Raw genomic sequence first — 24,684 nt, forward strand, 5'->3', positions numbered from 1 at the left:
GCCTGATTGGTCTGAATAAAACAGAAAAGCTGTTCAAACAGCCTGCATGCAGCATTTTTGCACATGCCTTCTTGCTTTGGCACAATCATCATTGTCAACAAATATCGACACATGAATCTTAGAGAAGTTACAGAGTCCTGTGATAAGGTTAAAGCAGTTGTCATCTCCCCAGGGTCTCATAGAAAGTGCTTATGGCTGGTGGTGTCAGCACCCTCCTGTCCGGGTAAAGGCCAGTTGACAGGTTGTTGGAAGCCCCCTGGGGTACCGAGGGGTGGAGGGACTGACCAGGCTTCAAATACTCTTAGGCGTGACCCACTGTCCACATGTTGTGAAAACTGGCTTTCACAAACCGTGTCACCTACATTTCAGATTCGACTCGGAATTATGTCACATAAGTCATTTTGCCATCTGTCTGCACCTGTGGTTTCCCTGCCTCTGTGACACAATGACCACTCTGTCCTGCTAATCTGTTGTCATAAAACCAGGAGGGACTGAGCATACATGTGTGAGCTGGGCAAAGTCCAACTACTATCCTACAGGTTTTGTGATAAGGGAACAGGAAGCCCGAGACATTAAGCAACCTGCCCAAGGTCAGGCAGCTTTGAGCGCACCCACCTGCCCAGGACCGTACGGTTTCCTGCTGCTGCACGCGTGGCTTTTAAGCACTTTTCCTCTGGCCGGTCCACGCTGAAAGGTGCCCTAAATGGGAGCTCCATCTTGAACTTCAAAGAGTTAATCTGAAAAATAAAGTGAAATATCCCAGTCATAATTTTTCACACTGACTATATATTTAAAGGGACTTCTCAGGTGGTGCCAGTGGTCAAGAACCCACCTCCCCATGCAGGAGATGTAAGAAACACGGGTTAAATCTCTGGGTCGGGAAGATCCCCTGGAGGAGGGCATGGCAACCAACTCCAGTATTCTTGCCTGGGAAATTCCATGGACAGAGGAGCCTGGAGGGGTGATAGTCTATGGGGTCACAAAGAGTTGGACACGACTGAAATGACTTTGCACGTGCATATTTAAATGAGCTATTTTGGAGTTTTGAGTGAAATAAAATATATCATCAAAACTCATTTTACTTCTGTTTTTACCTTTTTAAAACGTGGTTACTGGGAAAAAATTTATATTTTATGTTGTAGTATAGTTGATTTACAATGTTGTGTTAGTTTCAGGTGTATAGTGAAATGATTTGGTTATGCATACGTGTATATTCATTCTTTCTGAGATTGTTTTCCTATGTAGCTCATTACAGAGTATTGAGTAGAGTGCCCTGTCCTATACAGTAGGTCCTTGTGGAAAATCTGAAGTTGCAAATGTGATGCACATTCTATTTCTAGGGATTCACGTTGGAGGGACCTGTTTCTTCATCTGTAAAATGTTATCAGTCAGTTCAATCACTCAGTCATGTCTGACTCTTTGCGACCCCACGGACTGCAGCACGCCAGGCTTCCCTGTCCGTCACCACTATAAAGTGCTATAAGCAATGAAAACATATGTAAAGTGCCCAAGTCAGAGAATGTTCTTGAAATGTTTGCTTTCCTCCCACCAAACCCCCCCGCCCCCCCGCCGCTCCTTTCTCCCACCAGAACACCCAGGTCTCCTGATTCCCACATGCACACGTGTTCAGAAACTCTAAAAGAACCACTGTTTCTCCACTTCCATACAGACTCCTCTTTAGCAGAGGCAGTTTTAAAGTCATGTGTTATTAGAAATCTTATAATGTACAGTTTGTAAACGGCAAGTCAGAAATTGGAAGTTCAGCCCAGGATCCTGAGACTGCCTGTCCAAAAGCAGAGGCATCAGAGAATGCATTCATTCATAAGCTCGCCACAGACATGAGGTGGAAAAGAAACTGACGTGCAGACAGGAAGTGCACACAAGGTTAATTCATTGCCACTGAGGCTTGCTGAGCATGGTCTGGCTGTGATGTAAATTATTCATGCATTCCCCCACAGCACCCTTATGCTGAAGGCTGATGTCAGGACAAGATCCCAACTTCCTCTTCTGCCCCCCACCCCCCAGGAGCTGAGCAGCAGTGTACAGGGTCGACACACCATCCTAAAATCCACTCTGTCCTCCAAGGGGGCCCACAGTGCAAGGCTGGCCACTGCAACTAGGCTTCCTTGTCCAGCTGCCAGAGACAGATGGATTCATTCAGCAGCCAGCCCGATACCCCTGAGCAAAAAAGTCGTGATAATGTACGGAATTGATTTATGATGCTCCTCTTGCCATGAGAACGAGTGGAGGCTGGACTGCATAAGTGGCCTTTTGTTGCAGGTACAGAATCATCCTCTAATTGTTCATCTAATGTTTCAGATGTTCTAGTCAGGAATAACAAATTCATGTGCTAAGGGGGCCCAGAAGTCACAGTGGTAAAGAGTAAGATGAGAGACTTGCCTGGTGGTCCAGTGGTTAAGAATCTGCCTGCCAATGCAAGGGACATGGGTTCAGTCCCTGGTCAGGGAAGATTCCACATGCCACGGAGCAACAAAGCCCATGTGTCACAACCACTGAGCGCTCGTTCCTAGAGCCCGTGCTCTGCAACAAAGGAAGCCTGTGCATGCAGTGAAGAGCCAGCACAGCCATAAAGACATAAATATCTATTTTAAAAAAGAGTCATATGATAGGGGGTGTTGGGGACTGTCCAAGAGGAGATTGCCTGTCCCATCCTTCCGGACAGCTCCTTGCAGACACAGCACAGATTGTTGCCTTCTGAGGACACGTGTCTTGGGCTATTGCATCTTCTGATTTTTCACGAGAAGCTGGATTCCCAGATTTTAATGTGCAAATCTCCCAGTTTTTAAATTTAAGCGCTGAATGAATCCTTCCATTGGTCCAGTTCACCTAGACTGTTTATAATCTCTGATCCTATTTGTTCCCCTGTGTACAGGGTGGCCTTTCACAGGAAGGGACATCCCTGTTTCTCCCACATTCCCTTTGGTCCTCTCTTATACCTCATCCTTCTTTGCACAGCGTGTAACATGTATACCAATTATGATCTTCAACCTTAGTCATCAATGTACTGCTTTGGTACTCCAGATTCTGTGTTCCAGATTCTTTTTCTTCTTCATTATTGCTTTCTGTGTCATCTCCTTGTTTCTCAAAGGCCTCCAGACACCTCGAAAGGAAAGGCAGCATGAACAGGAATCAGTAATGACTTTCTACCAACTACATGCCCTCATCTGTAAGACAGTATTTTCTCTCTTTCAAGCCCAGGTCGTTGCCAAGATGGCAGGAGTTTAGCAGAGAAGAAGGGAGGAATTCCAGGGTAGAGTCCAGAAGGCCTCTCCTTTGGTGTAAGGCGGCACTAAACAGTTAATGCAGGTCCGACTCACCTCCGAGCATCCTCCGCCCCTCCTGCTCCCAGGTCCCACGTGCTGCCATCTGTGGGAACGTTCTCCCACTTCTGGGACTTGTTCTGTGGTGAGGGTCCACTGCTCCCTCATGCTCTCCCCTACTCGGCCCAGGACTGTGTGTTTGATGACAGGCCCCATGGGTCTGAGGAACCCTCAAGTAACCAGAAGCTTCAAGTAGAATTCAGTGACGTCTCTGGCTCTTTTGAGTCTAACAGGCCATTTATTGTTTATTTGTCTCTGTAGTATTGAGAAAGTCACAAATTGACTTACTGTCCATAGAGAGCAGATCCAGACCATTTCCCTATTGATGAAGTCGACCTTGTGAGAACTACAAGACAGCTGGAAAAGATACTAAAGCACTTGTGGGACTTCCCTGGTGGTCCAGTGGCAAAGACTCCGCGCTCCCAGTACAGGGGGCCTGGGTTCGCTCACTGGTCAGGGAACTATGTCCCGTTTGGCACAACTAAAGATCCCGCATGTCACAGTGAAGACTGAAGATGCTGTGTGCTGCAGCTGAGACCCAGTGCAGTCAAATACATAAATATAGATAAATATTTTTAAAAAGATACTAAAGCACTTTTTAAGGAACTGGAAGAAGACAGCTGTCTTTTCAGGAAATGAATTGAGAAACACTGTGTGAAGCAACGTTAGCTTCCACTCATGTGGAAACCCAGGCATGCAGCAGCTTGTCCACCATGTCTGTACCCTCTGGGGTCACACCAGGAGCACCTGTAACCTTGATGATGGCAGGGATCAGACTGGGTTCTGCCACAGAATGTCTCCTGGTAGCAACGCAGGAAGAACAATTTCCTGTAAAATCCTCCTAGTTGGTAGAAGAAACATGATACAAAGTGTAGAGTTACACTGCTGTTCACTGAGATCCAGCATGCACAGAATCTGTTGTTTAAGAGTTTTTCATGTAATTATAGCTGATTTTGCTTCCCAGGGGGCTCAATGGTAAAGAACTCGCCTGCCAATGCCAGAGATGTGGGTCTGATCCCTGGGTCAGGAAGATCCCCTGGAGAAGGAAATGACAACCCACTCCAGTATTCTTCTCTGGGAAATTCCATGGGCAGGAGAGCCTGGCATCCTACAATCCACGGGGTCGCAAAGAGAAAGACACAGCTTAGTAAATAACAGTGTTAGGTCCTACTGTACGGCACAAGGAAGTATATTCAATATCCTGTAATAAACCATAAAGGAAAAGAATATAAAAATGAATTATACATACATATAAAAGAATCACTTTGCTATACAGTGGAAACCAACACAACATTGCAAATACATCAATAAAAATAAACAAATGCCTTAATAATATAAGTTTTTTAAAAAGTTTTATCCACCCAGTCTTGAAGCCTGTGGGATTTTCTGAGATTTCTGCAGCTAATAATGCCAACATAAAGATTTCAAAATTCTCTGTAGGGAACAGAGGAGCAGCTGGATCCCCACTTTTGAGGATACAGGACGTTCAGAGGCTGTGTTTCTTGTCTGCAGGCACACATTTTTGTCTCCATGTTCTGTGTTGGGCAACATACACTGACGTGCCTTTGGTGTTTGGGGAACACTTTTGCTGCCCCACACTTTGTAACTGGGCTTCATCTAGCACTTGTTGAGTTCTGTCTTAGGGTGCACGGCATGGTCCACATGTTCTGATGCCAGGCATATCTTGACGTCTTGACATTTTGTCTTCTGGGCACTCGTAGCTTCCCATGGCTTCAGTGTCAGTGTATAGCTTGTGGTGTGTGACAGTCTCCTGTTTTAGGCACCCCAGGCTCTCTGTGGGTAAACCTCCAAGGGCACAGTGGTTGGGGGCTGTGGCTGCCGTTCTTCTAACTCTAGTCCCCAGAGAGGCTGCACTGGAGAAAGGGTCCTACAGAACAACACAGTCCTATACCTTGGTGTATAATGATAAAATCTAAATTTCCCTAAAGTGAATGTGGCCCAGTCACCAGGGGCTCCCTGTTCTTGCCATTGCTTCCCCTCATGCCCATCCTATCCTCACCGTAACTCAGGAGCAGGTCTTTGGAAAACCTGCCTCCCAGCCACCGACAAATGGACAGCAATGGACACCCAGCCAGAGGAGAGTCATGACCCCTCCCTTTCTGGAATTTTGAAACTGGAGATCAGAAAGAAATGAGTGTCTTTCCCAATGGAGGAAATTGTAACCTAGGACTCTGTAGCTGGCGGCAGGTGTGTCGTTAGCAGGAAGACAGAGTTGCGGTTGCGGAGATGTGGTGCCAGCAGGGAGGGCATCCTGGGGGTGTTTGTGTCTTGCTGTTTCTGAGGCTCATCTCCCACAGCTTGTGACCTAGCAATCTCCCCCCAAATCCCCCTTTTTGCTAAATTTTCTTCTGATTGGGTGCTACCTGTTGCTGTGTTTAGTCGCTCAGCCGTGTCCGACTCTTTGCAACCCCGTGGACTGTAGCCCACCAGGCTCCTCTGTCCATGGGATTCTCCAGGCAAGAATACTGGAGTGGGTTGCCATGCCCTCCTCCAGGGGATCTTCCCAACCCAGGGATCGAACCCAGGTCTCCCACGTGGCAGGCAGATTCTTTACCAGCTGAGCCACCAGGAAAGCTGGGTTCTACCACTTGCAGTGAAATTGTCCTAAGATTATAGTGAAGTTGGGTCACATGTTACCCATAGGAGCAAGGACAACAGAATTGGATTTGATGTTGGGGATGTGTTCCTAAAGACCTTTTATAATTTATACTGGATGGTATTTCCAGTTTCCAACCAAGGCGGCACTGCAGTGTACCATTACTATAAACAGAGTGTACAATTTATTTGGCCCTACAAATTTTACTCATGTCAAAGCTTGCAGAATTTGTCCTCCTCCTTCCTTCCCTCCCTCCCTTCTTTCTTTCTTTCCTTCCTTCGTTTCTTCCTTCCTTCCTTTTTTAGTATTTAGAATTAGGGGGTGAGGAGGGGGATTTTGGGCCCTTCCTGAAGACATTCAAAAATTCTTTCACATTTCTGCCTTCAAAAGATTTGTTAGGGGAAGCACACTGACTGAAACCACCCACCCTGGCCAGGCACCGTAGTAACCATTTGCATGAGTTGTTTTACGACAGGAGATCCTGATAAGGAATACGGAACTAATAAGCCACCACCAACTGGAAGAGTTCAAGAAAGGTCCAAAGGAGACACCGCGTTGTCCATCCACTTCCCAGAATCCCTCTCGCTAGCATCCATCTTGGCTGAGCGATGCGTGCGCCACCAGGAAAGACTCTGAGTTAGAATGATTGGCCAAAGACCACCCAGAAACCAATCCCATCACCATAAAACCTGAGACTGTGAGCCACGCGGCGGAGCAGTTCTCCTGGGTCCCCTTACCCTCCTGCTCTCCACTCGGGTGCCCTTCCCAATAAAATCTCTTGCTTTGTCAGCACATGTGTCTCCTCGGACAATTCATTTCCGAGTGTTAGACAAGAGCCCAGTTTCAGGCCCTGGAAGGGGCCTGCAATAGATTTAAGACTTAGCTTTTGTCTGTTTTGGATGATGTCGATGTCAAACAGTTTTCCAAAGTAATGGTGTTAATTACCCCAGCAGTGTGGAGATTTCCTGTTACTCCATATTTTCAGCAACATTTGATATTGTCAGTCTTATTCATTTTAGTCATTTTACACCATTATACAGTGAGTAGAGAGTGGCCTCACATTATAGTCTTCCTTTCCATCTTCCCAATGACTAACGAGATTGAGCACCTTTTCACAAGTTTATGGCCATTTGGATATTGTATTTCATGAAGTGCCTGTTCAAGTCTTTAGCCCATTTTCTTTCTTTTTTGCCCATTTTCCTATTGGGCTGTTCCTCTTACTTATTGATGGATTGAGGTTCATTGTATATTCTGAATATCAGGGTTAGTGCATATATCTTCTCCCACACATGGTTTTCCTGTTCAGTATCTTTCGGTGAACAGGAGTTTTTCCTTTTCATGAAAGTAAAATGAAAAGAGAAATCTCTTGATTATTTCTTTTATGGCTAGTGCTTTTTATATTTTGTTTAAGAAATCTTTGCCCCCAAGGTCATGAACTTATTCTCTTTATTCTTTCTTATTTTGTTCTCTAAAAGTTTTATTGTTTTATTGGCCCTGGTTAGCTTGTGCAACCACCCCTGTTTCTACTCTAGGTATTATCTTGTGTGCCCACATCAACAGCGCCCAGTTATCATTCTAACTAGAAACACACGGCAAGCCTGAGGGCAGGAAGTTCCCTAGTGAAACAAGCTTGTATCCGTGGGCTATTGAATTTGTAAAAAAAAAAAAAACAACAAAATTTAAAACCAGCAAAAACCCTGCATTAAACAAAGCAGGGCAATGGTTTTCACCATTTGCTGCACACTAGAATCATCTGAAAGCTTTAAAGTTGCTTTTTGTTTGTTTTAAACTGCATGCCTGGACTATACTGCATATCAGTTACATCAGAATCTTTTGAAGTGAGATCCAGGAAGCAATAATTTTTAAATCTCTGGTGAGTCCAAAGGGCAGCCCTTTGGGAACCACTGATTAGGGGCAGTTTATTCGGTTCCTTTCTTTTAAATGATATGAAATCTGAAGTTAGGCAATTCAAGGGAGGTGTGGCAGCTTCACTAAGTACTGGGGACCCAGATTCCACCTTGCTCTCAGCTCTCCTATCTTTGTGGATGAGGCCTTTGTCCTCATAGTCATAAAAATAGCAACTAAAGCACCAGCCAGCAGGCTCACATTCCACACAGCAGGAAGGAGGAAAAGCCAAAGGTAAAGCCTTACCTGACAACTTCTGCTTGACTGTCAATGGCGGGAAACTCATCATATTGTTGGTCAGGGAGATTGGGGAATGTGTTAATTTAGTTGGGCACATTGTCATTCCCAATAAAATTTAGGTCCCCTTAGCAAAGAAGAATGGAGGACATAGAATAGGCAACTATGTGTTTCTGCCCCAAGAGTTCTTGTTAAACAAAACAAGAACTGCTGCCCATTAGAGAGAATTCCTTCATTCCTAGGACCCATTCAGTCTGTAGTGGGAGAAACCTCTATGCCATATAGTCTAATTATAAACCAAAGCATGTTTTCTAGAAAGATTCAGATATATTGTCTCATTTTTACATCTGTCTTATTGAAAAAGAGGCCTTCAACTTAAAGAGATACACTTTTGTTATCAAACCTGACTTGGGTCCATTTGCCCATGTGTAGTAAAGCCAATCTACTGAAATCAGGTTGTGATGAAGGAAAGGGACACAGTTTATTGTAGGCGCCAAACAAGGAGTCCAGGCAGCTGGTGCTTAAAAGATCTGAACTCCCTGACGCTTTTAGAGAATAGTTTTTAAAGATGGGGGTGGAGTTGACCAATCAACCAGCCGATTGGTTGGTGATGAGATAACCAGCAGTTAACACTACCAACCTTCTGGTCCAACCGGTCTGGGGTGTATGTGCTTGTGGGAGCAGAGGGTTAACTTCCACCCTGTGGGGTTTCAGTATTTGCAAAACAGCTCAAAGGACATGGCTCAGAATATTATCTATAGTCCTTGAGGAGGAAACAAAGGTTCTTGACTTTCTTTAATGGTTAAACTATTACTATTTCATCTTGACTGTTTTCCTTTCTTTCTGCATTTTCTCACTTCTCTGATTACAATTATTCTTCACAACTCTGGGAAGACCTAGGAGTCTAAAGTTTTCTTACAGACAAGAGGCAAAGGACATTGGGGGTGAGAGAGGGGTCCAAGAAGACCCTATACGGCCCTGCTTGGTTACATTTCTTTTTTGAGACATTTTTACTGCATTAGATCCCTGCTAAACAATAAAAATTCAACTGAGTAAATTTAAAGATCAAATTGGCTTTATTAAATAATTCATGAATTGGACAACATCCCACCTGGCAATATAGGAAGGCGTTCAGGTGAGCTGTAGAAACGGGAAGTTTTTAAAGGCATAAATGGGGCAGAAAAAGCAAATTATTAGCAAAGAATGCATTGTTTCAGGCAAGGTTTCCTAAGGAAGATGGAAGGGCCCGTCAGGTGGATTGCCTCACCGGTGCTGACCAGTTAACTCCGAATGGATTGGTTAAAGTTTATATTCCTGAGTGGTTGACACTGCAGTTAGCTTAGGTGTCAAGTCTTATATTGTTGACTTGGAGTTTAGCACAGTGACTCCATTTCAGGCCTGCTGTTTCCTTTTAACAATTCCCCTCTTTGGTTTCCCAGGTGGCTCAGCGGTAAAGACAGCGCCTGCCAATGCAGAAGACACTAGTTTGGTCCCTGGGTTGGGAAGATGCCCTGGAGTAGGAAATGGCAACCCACTCCAGTATTCTTGCCTGGAGAATTCCATGGACAGAGGAAGCTGGTGGGCTACAGTCCATGGGGTCGCAAAAAGAGTAGGACCTGACTTAGTGACTAAACAATGACTATCTTCTCTTTCTTTCAGACACTCAGCTTAGCTGAGAGATGGAATCAAAATTTAAAGCTTCAGCAGCATTCTTATCTGCTGCTTTGTAGTTCTCACAGGTTTTGTTGATCCTCTGTGTGTATTCGTAGATCCGGTCCTTTTTCTTCTGAGTCTCTGTGATATTTACAAGCCATGACTTCAGGTTTACTGTGTTTAAGTTGGTCATTGTCTTCATTCATTTATTGATGTTCCATTCTTAGGGAGGTCATTGCTTGGTGCTTGGCAGCTGCAAACGTGCATTTAAAGATTTTGAGAGACTATGGTGCACCAAGGATTGCTATAGTTATTATAAGCAGAAGAATTTCCAAGGTCTGGAGTGCACTTCAGAGCCATGGTCCTTAAGACCCAAACTGACCAAAGTCACATAAGTCAAAGAAAGGCTCCAATGAAAGTGACCTTTAAAGCCAAGGGGCTTGCTTGGTGATCTTATGAAACTTGAGTTTCCAGCTCCCAGAAATGTTAATCCAGGTGGAGAAAGTGGTGTTGGTCATGCCAGGAGGAGCCAGACATGGACAGAGGAGCCTGGCCGACTATTGTCCACAGGATCACAGAGAGTCAGACACTACTGAAGCAACTTAGCACCACACATGGGGGCACAGTTAGAGAACCTCAAGGTCATTGCCTGACCGTGCACAGCGTCTGGACGTTCATAGGTTCAAGGAGAGTGATAAGCACCACAGACAAAGATAAATCCTGTCAGGGCACAAACCACTTCCGCTCAGGTGACACTGTAAATGGATTCACCCAGGGATTATTGCATTTTCCCTTTCAAGCCACAGTTCAGTTAGGTTTTCTTCTGGCCTGAAATCAAAAGTTCTAAATTCTGGAGGTTCCACCCCTGCCTCACTGGCAGTGGTCTGGGAGATACAAGTAGTGTTATCTTTCTAAGCCCATGCCAGTGTAAAGGGAAAAAAGAGAAGAATAAAGTGTTTCATGTTTAGTTAAAGAATGAAGTCTTGATTCAGCATCTTGGGACGAAGCAGTCTACATCGATGCCAGTTATTTCTCTCCCCCATCCATTTGATTCAGAGGTCTCTAGGGTCTGCACAGGACAGAAGTTAAAGTGTGTATCCGAAGTTCAAATCCCTGAAGTTTGGCTGCCATCTGGGGATGAGGAGGACCTGGTCTAGCCTCTTCCGAGGAAAGTCAAGGGCCGTCTTTGTTCGTGTGTGTGCGTGCTAATTCGCTTCATTTGTGTTTGACTCTCTGTGACCCCATGGACTGCAACATGGCAGGCTCCTCTGTCCATGGAATTTTCCAGGGGTGGGTTGCTATGCCCTCCTCTAGGGGAACTTCCCAACTCAGGGATCGAGCCCGTGTCTCATATCTCCTGCACGGGCGGGTTCTTTACCGCTCGTGCCACCTGGGAAGCCCATCTTTGTTCTTACTGATTCCAAATCAAGAGTGGGAGAAGACTGAAAAAGTTAGTTTGGAGAGTCCTGGCTAGATATTTGAAGAAACTAGAATTTAGGATCCATTCCAATTTACAGGTATATATCATAACCTCAAAGAAAGTTATCAGGCCTAGAATCTAATGTAGACAAAGGTACGAATATAATTTTTCTGTTTACGATTACCCCCATTTCTTTATCAAAGATAATCACCATAAAACTAATTTGTTTGCGTTAAACTTGGTCTGATTACATAAGTGTGGCAAGAAAAGCGACTGGCCATATAGATTCTCTTTATGATTATTTTGCCAGAACCTTGTACGCAAGATATCAGGTCAATTTTTCCAAGGGTTCTTATTAGCTCCAAAAAGTCAATCTTAGTTTCTTAAAGGTCATAACTGAGTCTCTGTGTATCTTTCTCAAATATGACAATTCTGTGAAAGCCTTGGTAATATAACCAGTTTTTCCAATTGTGTCCTGTTACAAGGAGAACAGATTTTTAAACTGAATTTATACAAATAACTATGTTGCCATGAAAAGGATATTTAAGAGCTTCCAAATTCTGAAGGTGTCAGGGAGGGACAAAGGTGACTGTTTCAGCTTTGCTTACAAAGGTATGGGCTTCCCTGGTGGCTGAGATGGTAAAGAATCTGCCTGCAATGCAGCAGACCCCTTTTTGATCCCTGGGCTGGAAAGATCCCCTGGAGAAGGGAATGGCAATCCACTCCAGTATTCTTGCCTGGAGAATTCCATGGACAGAGGAGCCTGGCGGGCTACAGTCCATGGGATCACAAAAAGTTGAACATGACTGAGTGATTTTCACTCTACAAAGATATATTTTATCAAATTGTTGTAAATCATACATAGCATGAGAGAAGAACTTTCCTTAAATCCAGAAAAGCAAAACATTAAGGAACCAGCAATATATTAAAACAAAAAGTCATAAAAGTTATAGTCATATTCCTCAGTTTGTTCAGTTCCGTGTTACCAGTTTTTGTTCTGCTTGAATCCAGTTTGTCTATTAGTTCTGGAAATTCTTACCCAGGTCAGTTTTTTGATCTTCCATTTATGATAAACCTGTAGTTGTCAAAAATTCTTACCATGAATCCTCATGAAGATGAAGCACTTTTGCAAAAACATCAGAGTAAAGCAATAACTCTTTATAAATGACAAAAGACTTCTTAAAAATGGCCATTGTTAAAGATTTGATGAAAGTTCATTGTAGTGGAATTGACAGAAAAAATTTGGTTATTCCTATAGCCCAGCATTTTAAGATAATAACTAGAATTATGACAATAGCATTATACCAGGACATACCAGAATTTTAGAAATTTCATATAATTTCTGAAACATTTATAATAATAACGTATATCCCCACAAATATAATCTAAGAAGATTTAGCATTACTTGTCTAATAAAGCTTTCACATAATTTAACAAATCAAATAAGCCTAATTGTTTTAGTATCCTTCTTTTTATAAAAGAGAGAGAACAAATCTTCTGAGATGTTCCGGGGTCCTTCTGGAAAATCAAAAGGTTACTTCTAGGTCAAAAAAGATTTCATTTAGAATTTGAATTTGGGCAATTTTCTCAAAATTATAAAAAAAGATTTGGACATTTGACTAAATAGGATCACAGATCATTATGAAATATACTTAATTAGCTACTTAACTAAAATAGCAACAAAAGATTTCAAAGATATATGTGGGAGAGTACATAGTTGTGAGTAAAACTTAGCTCTTTTAATATCAAGAAGACTCAATTTTTTAAATTAATCAAAGACCTGGTGAAGACACTTGGTAAAACACAAAATCTTTGTTTTCTAAGTAAGCTATCCAGAAGGTGAAGGAAAACCTTTCATGATCTCTTATCAAGAGCTGATCATTAGTCCAAGAAGCATTTGTCCTTTTAGCAAACAAGGGAAACTTAAGCTTTAGCTTTCTATAAGTACACTACTGATATTAAGGTTTAATTTTTAAACTCTTGTCATAACAATTCAGTTTTTAGCCAACTTGACCACATGAGATTTCCTCTTTTCTCCCCCCTCTCTTTTTTTCTTTTTCTCTTTCCTCTCAACTTTCTGTTTATAGTTTTTCCTTCATTTTTTTCCTTCACATTCTGAAATAACCAACTTTGTTGTAGGACAAAATTATTTTCATTTTCCTTAACAAGACACACCTCCATATTTTATATCTTCTTTTGGCCAAACACATATTCTACTTTCTTTGCATACAGAGCTATTGCCCTTATTATTTCTAATAACTAGAAATAATTAAATTTTTTCAAGATTTTTTAACCCTCATAAACCTTAATTTCTAGTGAAAATAAAATAGTAAACAAAAAAAAAAATAGTAAACAATTTTGAACTGTTTCTTACCTGTAGCATTCTGTGACTTGGCAAATTCAGAAATAATTTTAATAATTTCTACAAATACATCTCTTCATAGTACAATTTTTATAGAACATGCTTACTAATAATCCCAAATGTCTTTACTTTTTCTATAAAAGGAAGCCAAAAATGAATAAACCTGGGTTCAGTAATTAATATTTCATTATTTTATCTTACTTGGAAATAATCCAAGTATTCAGTGAATTTCCATCATTTAATTTAACTCTGAAAACACTAATGGTGTAAGTTACCAAAGAGATTTGGGAAATTATGTAAATAGACATATGAAACAGTTATCACTAAAGAGTTCATCTAAAACCTTTTATCTCATCTATATCTATTGTTCTTAATGAACATACTTAGATTACTCATGAAAATTTCATGAGACATTAAAGCAGTTAGCCATCATTTCAAGTTATATGTATTTTTTTCTGAAAAATTTTATATTCTCCAGGCAAGAATATTAGAGTGGGTTGCCATTTCCTTCTCCAGGGGAACCTTCCCAACCCAGGGATTGAACCCAGGTCACCTGCATCGCAGGCAGATTCTTTACCACTGAGCCAGCAGGGAAGTCCCTATAGCAGAGATAACATGGGCTTATTTGACTTTTAGTAAACGTAGGTAGAATAAAATCATTATACTTAATGCTGATAACTCCAAAGACATGTCTGTATTAATCAAACCAACAAATAGAAACTTGCTTTTATGTATTGAAAATCATCTTGGATCATGTGAACTTGAAAAATATTTGGATTCGTTTCTATTATATTTTTGAAAGTTTTTATGACTAGTAAATTTATATAGGTGCTTGCTTGTTTAAGCCAATTAAATAGAGCTCTTTTACAAATTAATTGTAGTAACCATTCAGAAGTAGAAAAATACCGTATTGAAAACATTTGTTATTACTCAGTCGCTAAGTTGTGGCCAGCTCTTTGCAACCCTATGGACGGCTGCACGCCAAGGGTGCCCTGTCCTTCACTCTCCCAGAGTTTGCTCAGATTCATGTCCACTGAGTCTGTGATACTATTTAACCATCTCATCCGCTGCTTCCCCCTTCTCCTTTTGCCTTCAATCTTTCCCAGCATCAGGGTCTTTTCCAATGAGTCCCCTCTTTTACATCAGGTGGTCAGAGTATTGGAGTTTCAGCATTAGCCCTTCCAATAAATAGTCAGGGTTGATGGCCTTTAGAATTGACTGGTTTGATCTCCATGTAGTCGAAGGGACTCTCAAGAGTCTTCTCCAGCACCACAGTTTGAAAGAATCAGTTCTTTGGTGCTCAGCTTTCTTTATGGTCTGCATCTCACATCCGTACATGACTACTGGAAAAAACATAGAAAAACATACATCATAAATGTACAAACAGAGATCTTATAATGCTCATTCAAAAATTTTAGCCATGAATCAAGTATAACAATGAAAAAACTCACTGATTTATAAATAGCAGTTGGGATTAGCTAAGTTTATCCACTCAGATGGCTAATGTTTCTTTGCTATTCGTGAAGAAGACTTAAGATATATATTTGCTGTGGACAAGTCATCTTATGGAGGATGTGGCAGGCGAACATTTACAGCAGTTGGTATTTTTAAAATGCCTCTTTCCCTTTTTATTTTTCCTTCAGTCTCCAGAGATCATGGACTGTGTTTACATTTCAAAGACATGATAAGATTTACAAGTTCAGGGAACAGAGAAAGAATGCAAGTTTTTTCTCTCAGAGTTTTGGAGTGTATATATATCTATCATTAGAAATCTAGGATAATTATAGTTAACATTTTTCTTCCTTTTCATAAGTACAGGACAATTTCGTTTCCAATATCCTGATCTTTTATAATGTGTACAGGCATTATGAGAAGAATAGATGAGGTTCGGTGGATTGTAAAGATAAATGGGCTGTGAATTGCTTCTAGAGTTGCATTTATGGTTTTGTAGAAGCTTTGCTTCTAATGCCTCATGGAATTGGATTGTAACTTAAATGATACCATAAATGATCTACTGGTCTAATTACATTAACCCCAGTTAGTTTCTTTCCCTCTAGGTAGGTTGTTTTATTTTAGTTTAGGGAAAAAGGGCTGAAAACAAAAATTCCTATCAGGGTCTTAGTTCAGTCAGATCAATGGCCTGCCTCCCATCTTATTGTATTTTAAAAAAATCTATCCATTAATCTCAGGAAGTAATCCATTTACAAATACTTTTAAAGATCCTGCCTGAGTTTAAGAAATTTTAAACTCTGGCCCTTGGTTTGGCCTTTGACCAACGAGTAAAAGATGAAGAAATGTCCTATTGCTTCAGATGGTATTATTTTAAAGGGAGGGGACACATGTATATGTATGGCCGACTCATGTTGATATTTGTCAAAAAACCACCACAATATTATAAAATAGTTATCCTCCAATTAAAAAATAAATACAATTTTAAAAATAAATAAAGGTAACTGTTTAAATAGTCTCTTTCTGGTGGAAAGGCAGTTTAGACCACGATTACTATTAATAGAACGAGTGCTAAAATTAGGAGGCTAGCAGGGAACAATAGAGGTTACTTCAGTCTTGCAGCCTTTCTTTTTAGGTATCTCATATACCTTGAATTTATCAACAGCTTTTTTTTTTTCCTGAGAAATTAGGAACTGGGTTTTTTTTTTTTTTTTTTTTTTTTTTTTTTTTTAATTTTTTTTTATTATTATTATTATTTTTTTTTTCCAGTGGGTTTTGTCATACATTGATATGAATCAGCCATGGATTTACATGTATTCCCAATCCCGATCCCCCCTCCCACCTCCCTCTCCACCCGATTCCTCTGGGTCTTCCCAGTGCACCAGGCCGGAGCACTTGTCTCATGCATCCCTCCTGGGCTGGTGATCTGTTTCACCATAGATAGTATACATGCTGTTCTTTTGAAATATCCCACCCTCACATTCCCCCACAAAGTTCAAAAGTCTGTTCTGTATTTCTGTGTCTCTTTTTCTGTTCTGCATATAGGGTTATCGTTATCACCTTTCTAAATTCCATATACATGTGTCAGTATGCTGTAATGTTCTTTATCTTTCTGGCTTACTTCACTCTGTATAATGGGCTCCAGCTTCATCCATCTCATTAGGACTGGTTCAAATGAATTCTTTTTAATGGCTGAGTAATATTCCATGGTGTATATGTACCACAGCTTCCTTATCCATTCATCTGCTGATGGGCATCTAGGTTGCTTCCATGTCCTGGCTATTATAAACAGTGCTGCGATGAACATTGGGGTGCACGTGTCTCTTTCAGATCTGGTTTCCTCAGTGTGTATGCCCAGAAGTGGGATTGCTGGGTCATATGGCAGTTCTATGTCCAGTTTTTTAAGAAATCTCCACACTGTTTTCCATAGCGGCTGTACTAGTTTGCATTCCCACCAACAGTGTAAGAGGGTTCCCTTTTCTCCACACCCTCTCCAGCATTTATTGCTTGTAGACTTCATGAAAAGATGCTCAACATCACTCATTATTAGAGAAATGCAAATCAAAACCACAATGAGGTACCATTACACGCCAGCCAGGATGGCTGCTATCCAAAAGGAACTGGGTTTTATTATTTATTTATTCTATTGTAGAGATTTTGGTGGTGCTGGGTCTCGGTTGCAGCACGCAGTCTTCTCTAGTGGTGTGCGGACTCAGCCTCCCCACAGCATGCGGGAAGTCCGTGTCCCCAACCAGGGATTGACCCTATGTCCCCTGCACTGGAGGGGAGACTCTTTGTTTTTTTTAATTTTATTAATTTTACTTATTTGGGGCTGTGCGGGGTCTTCATTGCTGCACACAGGCTTGCTCCAGCTGTGGAGAGCAGGGTCTACTCTCTAGCTGTGATGCGCAGGCTTCTCATTGCAGTGGCTTCTCTTGTTGTGGAGCGAGGGCTCTAGGCGCACAGGCTCAGTAGTTGCAGTACATGAGCTCAGTAGTTGCAGCTCCTGGGCTCTAGAGCACAGACTCAGTAGTTGTGATGCAAGGGGTGAGCTCTCTGTAGCATGTGGGATCTTCGGAGACCAGGGATCAAACTCATGTCTCCTGCATTGGCAGGCAGATTCTTTATCCCTCAGCCACCAGGGAAGTCCCGTTCAGCCTTTTACAATGAATCTTTCGATGCAGCTATTTGGGAATCTTGAAGCCTGTTGGAAGATTTTGCATACCAATTAAAAAAGTAGCTCATTCTGTTCATTTAATTCAGAAACTCTTATTTTTAAATGTACTTCTTAAATGATCTCACCTAATTGGAACATTCCTCCTGGTGGCCATTATAATTCTAGGGTGTAATTCCCCTGAGAGCTGGTAAGTAGCTTCTTAGGACCCTTAGCCACAAATGGGGTGCAACCCCTCTGTCTGGTCATAATTTTGGGTCCCCAACCTGACAGTTACCAAGCTAAGTTCTCAGGACACAAAATTCTAGGTTGTCTTTAGTAAGTGTGGGGCCATATTTGAAGCTGTTTGTAGCTTCTGGGACCACAGTTTTTTGACATAAAATAAGCAGGAGTGCCAGAAGTGGGGGCGCTTGAGGGTCCCATTAACTAAGTCTTTGGGTTATTCAGAGAGAAACTAATCCCTCAAAGGGTTGTGTGATCAGGGGATGGTGTGGTGTTTTACAGCACGCATCATCACACACACATTTTCTTGAGGTTGGCAGGTGACCCAGTGTCTAACCTGTTCTGTGAACAGCCTATCCTGACACAGGCATCTTTGGGCTTGGTGTCAAAGTGTCCAACGGCTTTTAAGTGTTTGATCCATGCCCACCGATGTTTGTGGCTTTCTGGCCTCTGAGATCCTTCTTAACACTACAAACTAGTGGTGGCTCAGAGGTAAAGAATTTGCTTGCAGCGCAGGAGACACGGAAGATGTGGGTTTGATCCCTGTGTCAGGAAGATTCCCTGGAGAAGGAAATGACAGTCCACTCCAGGATTCTTGCCTGGGAAATCCCATGGACGGAGGAACCTAGCAGGCTACAGTCCATGAGGTTGCAAAGAGTTGGACACGACTGAGCGAATGAGCATACATTCTTATTAATGATAGCCTTTATCCACACAAAACAAGACAAATGTGCCCTTTAACACACGAGCAGTAACCACAAGATGTTCCTATAGCCTGGCCAAGAGAAGGCCAGGCGCATCACCAGTAATTCCCAGCGTGGACTAACCCAGGAGACGCCAGTAAGCAGGCTAGAACTGGGAAAGAGACTGCAAACACATGGGGAATTGCAGACTGAACCAAGGCTAGCAACTAAGGTCCCAGATGGAGCTCCCTTCTACCTCCAGCTGACCTGCTAAGCCCTGGGCTGGGAAACCAATTCAATGGGAGAACTTGATGCAAAGAGAGCAGAATTCAGAATGGAGAGGGAGCTTAACCATGGCCCCGGAAATAGTGAGAGAGAGAGTGAGCCCACAAGGGGTGTGTTTCTCTGTGTTTCTCACTGTCCCCAAAGCCCTTGGAAATCTTCTTTGGTCCCGCTGCTGCCACCAGATCTGTTAAAGAACAGAATTTCAACTGAGTAATTTAAAGATCAAATTGGATTTGGTATCTTCGGTGTGTGTGTTTGTGTATCTGTATATATATAAATGCTGTACTGGGTCTTGATTGCGGTGTGCAGGCTTTCTCTGGTTGCAGAGCACAGGGTCTCAAGTGTGTGGCCTCAGTAAGTTGTGACACATGGGCTTAGTTGCCCCATGGTGTGTGGGGATCTTCCTGCACCAGGGATTGAACCCTTGTTCCCTGCTTTGGAAGGTGGGTTCTTAACCACTGGACCACCAGGGAAGTCCTTGGATTTTTAAATAATTTGTGCATCTGGCAGCATCCCACTTGAAAATAGGAAGGAACTCCACCAGACACAAGAAAGGAAGCGTTTTCAAAGGTAGAAAGAGGACAGAAAAAAGAAATCATTATCGAAGAAGGCAATGTTTCCGGCAAGGTCTCCATCCTACGGGGACCAAAGGGCCTGCTGGGAAGATTATCTCAGTAGTACTAACCAGGTAATTCCAGGCGGACTGGTTAAAGGTTACATTCTGAGGGGAGTTGAGACTGCAATAAGTTACTAAGTTTGCTGACATGGGGCTGAGAACAAGTGGCTCCATTTGGGCCTGCTCTCTCTTGTTAACAACCCTTATGATTTAAAGTCATAATTTTCTGACTAGTACCAGGAAGGAGAAGCAGGAATGCTCATGATACGTGTTTTTTGTTTTTTGGTTTTTTTTAATATTTGCTTTTTCACTTGGCTGTTTCAGGCCTTAATCGCAGCATGTGGGACCTTTTGTTGTGGTGTGCGGGCTTCCCGGACGTGGAGTAGCTCCTCTCGGGCGCCACCCATGACCTTGGGCGAGGGGTAGCTCCTCACGGCCGCGCTTCTGCGCGGTCCGTCACAGCCGGCGCGCTTCTGAGGTCAGGGGCAGGGGCCAAGCGGAGCTACCCCACCTCCGAAGAGCGGCGGCTGTGTGGGCACAGGAGGGCTGAGAGGAGCTACTCCACGTTCAAGGTCAGGAGGGGCGGCCGTGAGAAGATACCCCTCGTCCAAGGTAAGAGAAACCCAAGTAAGAGGGTAGGCGCTGAGGGAGGGCATCAGAGGGCAGACACACTAAAACCATAATCACAAAAAACTAGCCAATCTGATCACAGGACCACAGTCTTGTCTAACTCAGTGAAACTAAGCCATGCCGTGCGGGGCCACCCAAGATGGTCGGGTCATGGTGGAGAGGTCTGACAGAATGTGGTCCAGTGGAGAAGGGAATGGCAAACCACTTCAGTATTCTTGCCTTGAGAACCCCACGAACAGTATGAAAAGACAAAATGATAGGATACTGAAAGAGGAACTCCCCAGGTCAGTAGGTGCCCAATAGGCTACTGGAGATCAGTGGAGAAATAACTCCAGAAAAAATGAAGAGATGGAGTCAAAGCAAAAACAATACTCAGTTGTGGATATGACTGGTGATAGAAGCAAGGTCTGATGCTGTAAACAGCAATATTGCATAGGAACCTGGAATGTGAGGTCCATGAATCAAGGCAAATTGGAAGTGGTTGGCAAGAGTAAATGTCAACATTCTAGGAATCAGTGAACTAAAATGGACTGGAATGGGTGAATTTAACTCAGTTGACCATTATATCCACTGTGGGCAGGAATCCCTTAGAAGAAATGGAGTAGCCACCTTGGTCAACAAAAGAGTCTGAAATGCAGTACTTGGATGCAGGCTCAAAAATGACAGAATGATCTCTGTTCCTTTCCAAGGCAAACCATTCAATATCACGGTAATCCAAGCTTATGCCCCAACCAGTAACGCTAAAGAAGCTGAAGTTGAACGGTTTTATGAAGACCTACAAGACCTTCTGGAACTGACACCCAAGGAAGATGTCCTTTTCATTATAGGGGACTGGAATGCAAAAGTAGGAAGTCAAGAAACACCTGGAGTAACAGGCAAATTTGGCCTTGTAGTATGGAATGAAGCAGGGCAAAGGCTAATAGAATTTTGCCAAGAGAACACACTGGTCATAGCAAACACCCTCTTCCAACAACACAAGAGAAGATTCTACACGTGGACATCACCAGATGGTCAACACCAAAATCAGACTGATTATATTCTTTGCAGCCAAAGATAGAGAAGCTCTATACAGTCAGCAAAAACAAGACCTGGAGCTGACTGTGGCTCAGATCATGAACTCCTTATTGCCAAATTCAGACTTAAACTGAAGAAAGTAGGGAAAACCACTAGACCATGCAGGTATGACCTAAATCAAATCCCTTATGACTACACAGTGGAAGTGAGAAATAGATTTAAGGGACCAGATCTGATAGACAGAGTGCCTGATGAACTATGAACGGAGGCTCATGACATTGTACAGGAGACACGGATCAAGACCATCCCCATGGAAAAGAAATGTAAAAAGGCAAAATGGTTGTCTGAGGAGGCCTTACAAATAGCTGTGAAAAGAAGAGAAGGGAAAAGCAAAGGAGAAAAGGAAAGATATTCCCATTTGAATGCAGAGTTCCAAAGAATAGCCAGGAGAGATAAGAAAGCCTTCCTCAGCGATCAGTGCAAAGAAATAGAGGAAAATAATAGAATGGGAAAGACTAGAGATCTCTTCAAGAAAATTAGAGATATCAAGGGAACATTTCGGGCAAAGATGGGTTCGATAAAGGACAGAAATGGTATGGACCTAACAGAAGCAGAAGATATTAAGAAGTGGTAGCAAGAATATACAGAAGAACTGTACAAAAAAAGATCTTCACGATGCAGATAATCATGATGGTGTGATCACTCACCTAGAGCCAGACATCCTGTAATGTGAAGTCAGGTGGGACTTAGAAAGCATCACTACGAACAAAGCTAGTGGAGGTGATGGAATTCCAGTTGAGCTATTTCAAATCCTGAAAGATGATGCTGTGAAAGTGCTGCACTCAATATGCCAGCAAATTTGGAAAACTCAGCAGTGGCCACAGGACTGGAAAAGGTCCGTTTTCATTCCAGTCCCTAAGAAAGGCAATCCCAAAGAATGCTCAAACTACCACACAATTGCACTCATCTCACACGTTAGTAAAGTAATGCTCAAAATTCTCCAAGCCAGGCTTCAGCAATACGTGAACCGTAAACTTCCAGATGTTCAAGCTGGTTTTAGAAAAGGCCGAGGAACCAAAGATCAAATTGCCAACATCCGCTGGATCATTGAAAAAGCAAGAGAGTTCCAGAAAAACATCTATTTCTGCTTTATTGACTATGCCAAAGCCTTCGACTGTGTGGATCACAATAAAGTATGGAAACTTCTGAAAGAGATGGGAATACCAGACCACCTGACCTGCCTCTGGAGAAACCTGTATGCAGGTCAGGAAGCAACAGTTAGAATTGGACATGGAACAACAGACTGGTTCCAAATAGGAAAAGGAGTACATCAAGCCTGTATATTGCCACCCTACTTATTTAACTTATATGCAGAGTACATCATGAGAAACGCTGGACTGGAAGAAGCACAAGCTGGAATAAAGATTGCTGGGAGAAATATCAATAACCTCAAGATATGCAGATGACACCACCCTATGGCAGAAAGTGAAGAGGAACTAAAAAGACTCTTGATGAAAGTGAAAGAGGAGAGTGAAAAAGTTGGCTTAAAGCTTAACATTCAGAAAACTAAGATCATGGCATCTGGTCCCATCACCTCATGGGAAATAGATGGGGAGACAGTGGAAACAGTGTCAGACTTTATTTTTTTGGGCTCCAAAATCACTATGAATGGTGACTGCAGCCATGAAATTAAAAGATGCTTACTCCTTGGAAGGTAAGTTATGACCAACATAGATAGCATATTAAAAAGCAGAGACATTACTTTGCCAACGAAGGTCTGTCTACTCAAGGCTATGGTTTTTCCAGTGGTCACGTATGGATGTGAGAGTTGGATTGTGAAGAAAGCTGAGCGCCGAAAAATTGATGCTTTTAAACTGTGGTGTTGGAAAAGACTCTTGAGAGTCCCTTGGACTGCAAGGAGATCCAACCAGTCCATCCTGAAGAAGATCAGTCCTGGGTGTTCATTGGAAGGACTGATGCTGAAGCTGAAACTCCAATACTTTGGCCACCTCACGCGAAGAGTTGACTCATTGGAAAAGACCCTGATGCTGGGAGGGGTTGGGGGCAGGAGGAGAAGGGGACGACAGAGGATGAGATGGCTGGATGGCATCACCGACTCGATGGACATGGGTTTGAGTAAGCTCCAGGAGTTGGTGATGGACAGGGAGGCCTGGCGTGCTGCGATTCACGGGGTCGCAGTCGGACACGACTGAGCGACTGGACTGAGCTGAACCGTGGGCTTCCCTGTAGCTGTGGTGCATGGGCTCGGTATCCCTGAGTCACATGCGATCTTAGTTCCCCAACCAGGGATGGAACCCACATCCTCTGCACTGGAAGGCAGAGTCTTAAACACTGCACTACCAGGGAAGTTCCTGTTCATGGTGCTTTTGAGGGAAAGTACCGTGAGGTGAGGTAGTGAGGCAGGAAGCTGCAGATCGGGGGCAGGTGTGAGGGCCAGGCTGCGGCGTGTGGGGCTCACCCCTTACAGTAGATGGAGCACTCCACGCCCCCTCCGCTCCCCAGTCCTCCTCTCCTATAAAGGCTAATTTCTTATTTCTGGATGTACCTTGGTTTTCGGTTCTAGTTCTTGGTTTCAGTCCCTCACAAAACCCAGATATTGTCCTCTTCTTACATTTGTTTTCCATTGCAGAGGTTTCTGTAACACTTTGCCAGAGGCTGAGGTCCCCAGGGCTGGTCCTAATGAGGAGACAGGAGAAATGAGACAAAACACCTGGAGAGTTCGTGAAAGGCAGAGAGACAGGAGTGGGCAGCGGACCCCAAGTGCAGGGGAGACATGGGGAGAGGGGAGGGACCATGGCCGAGTCTGAGATTCCAGCCTCAGGCCCTGAGAGCAAGAGGGTACCATCTCGTCCACAAGCCCCGCCGACAGTGGAGACATAGGAGGAGGAGATGTATTTTGGAGAAAGAGGATGACCTTGGTTTGAGAAAGGCCAAGGACAGGAACCAGTTTGTAACACTTACAGAGAGCCCTGGTGTACAGTCAGGGGACAATCAGGTGAAGATGTGGCCAGCTGGCCCAAGTCAGGGTCCTGGCTCACTGCACTCTGCGGGGTGGGCGGAAGCACAGATGGAGGAGGCGCTGGTGGAAAGGGTGAGGGCACGCAGGGAGGCGGGGAGGGAGGGGCCGAGGGCCGAGGACCAGACCTTGGGTCCCTTGACATGATGGGCGGGACGCGGTATAAAGTCCAAGAGGGAACAAGGAAGGGGCAACAGGCTCCAAGGAGGAAAGGCGCAGAATCGTGAGGTGCTGTGCAGAGCAGAAGGGGTTCAGAAAGGGCGGGCAGGGATGAGTGCTGCTGAGAGGGGCTGGAAATCACACTGGAAAGACCTGTCAGACTTGGGAGTCCATGGTCCTGGGGAAAACTGTCCATTCGGCAAACGTAAAGATAAAAGTGGGAACACTCCCCTCCACACTTCGGTGTATCCCGCAGAAGATGGTTTTCAGACTCGCGTACATATGTATACCTTTTCTTTCTTTTTAATAGAGCATTATATATATATGTGTGTGCATGTGTGTGTGTATATATATATATATATGTACATATATATATATGG

The 24,684-nt window shown here is 43.3% G+C and overlaps 1 long non-coding RNA gene across 1 annotated transcript; it reads right to left on the reverse strand.

Annotated features, from left to right (window-relative positions):
• Positions 1 to 9,180: 9,180 nt before the first annotated feature.
• Positions 9,181 to 24,225, reverse strand: LOC133065169 (uncharacterized). Its single transcript, XR_009694865.1, has 4 exons — positions 24,091 to 24,225; positions 23,675 to 23,805; positions 17,307 to 17,688; positions 9,181 to 14,878 (listed from the first exon to the last, which is right to left on the reverse strand). It is a non-coding gene; the product is annotated as an uncharacterized LOC133065169 (long non-coding RNA).
• Between the last annotated feature and the right edge of the window lie 459 nt (positions 24,226 to 24,684).

The sequence above is a fragment of the Dama dama genome, chromosome 11, assembly GCF_033118175.1.
Source record: "Dama dama isolate Ldn47 chromosome 11, ASM3311817v1, whole genome shotgun sequence".
Lineage (NCBI taxonomy): Eukaryota > Metazoa > Chordata > Mammalia > Artiodactyla > Cervidae > Dama > Dama dama.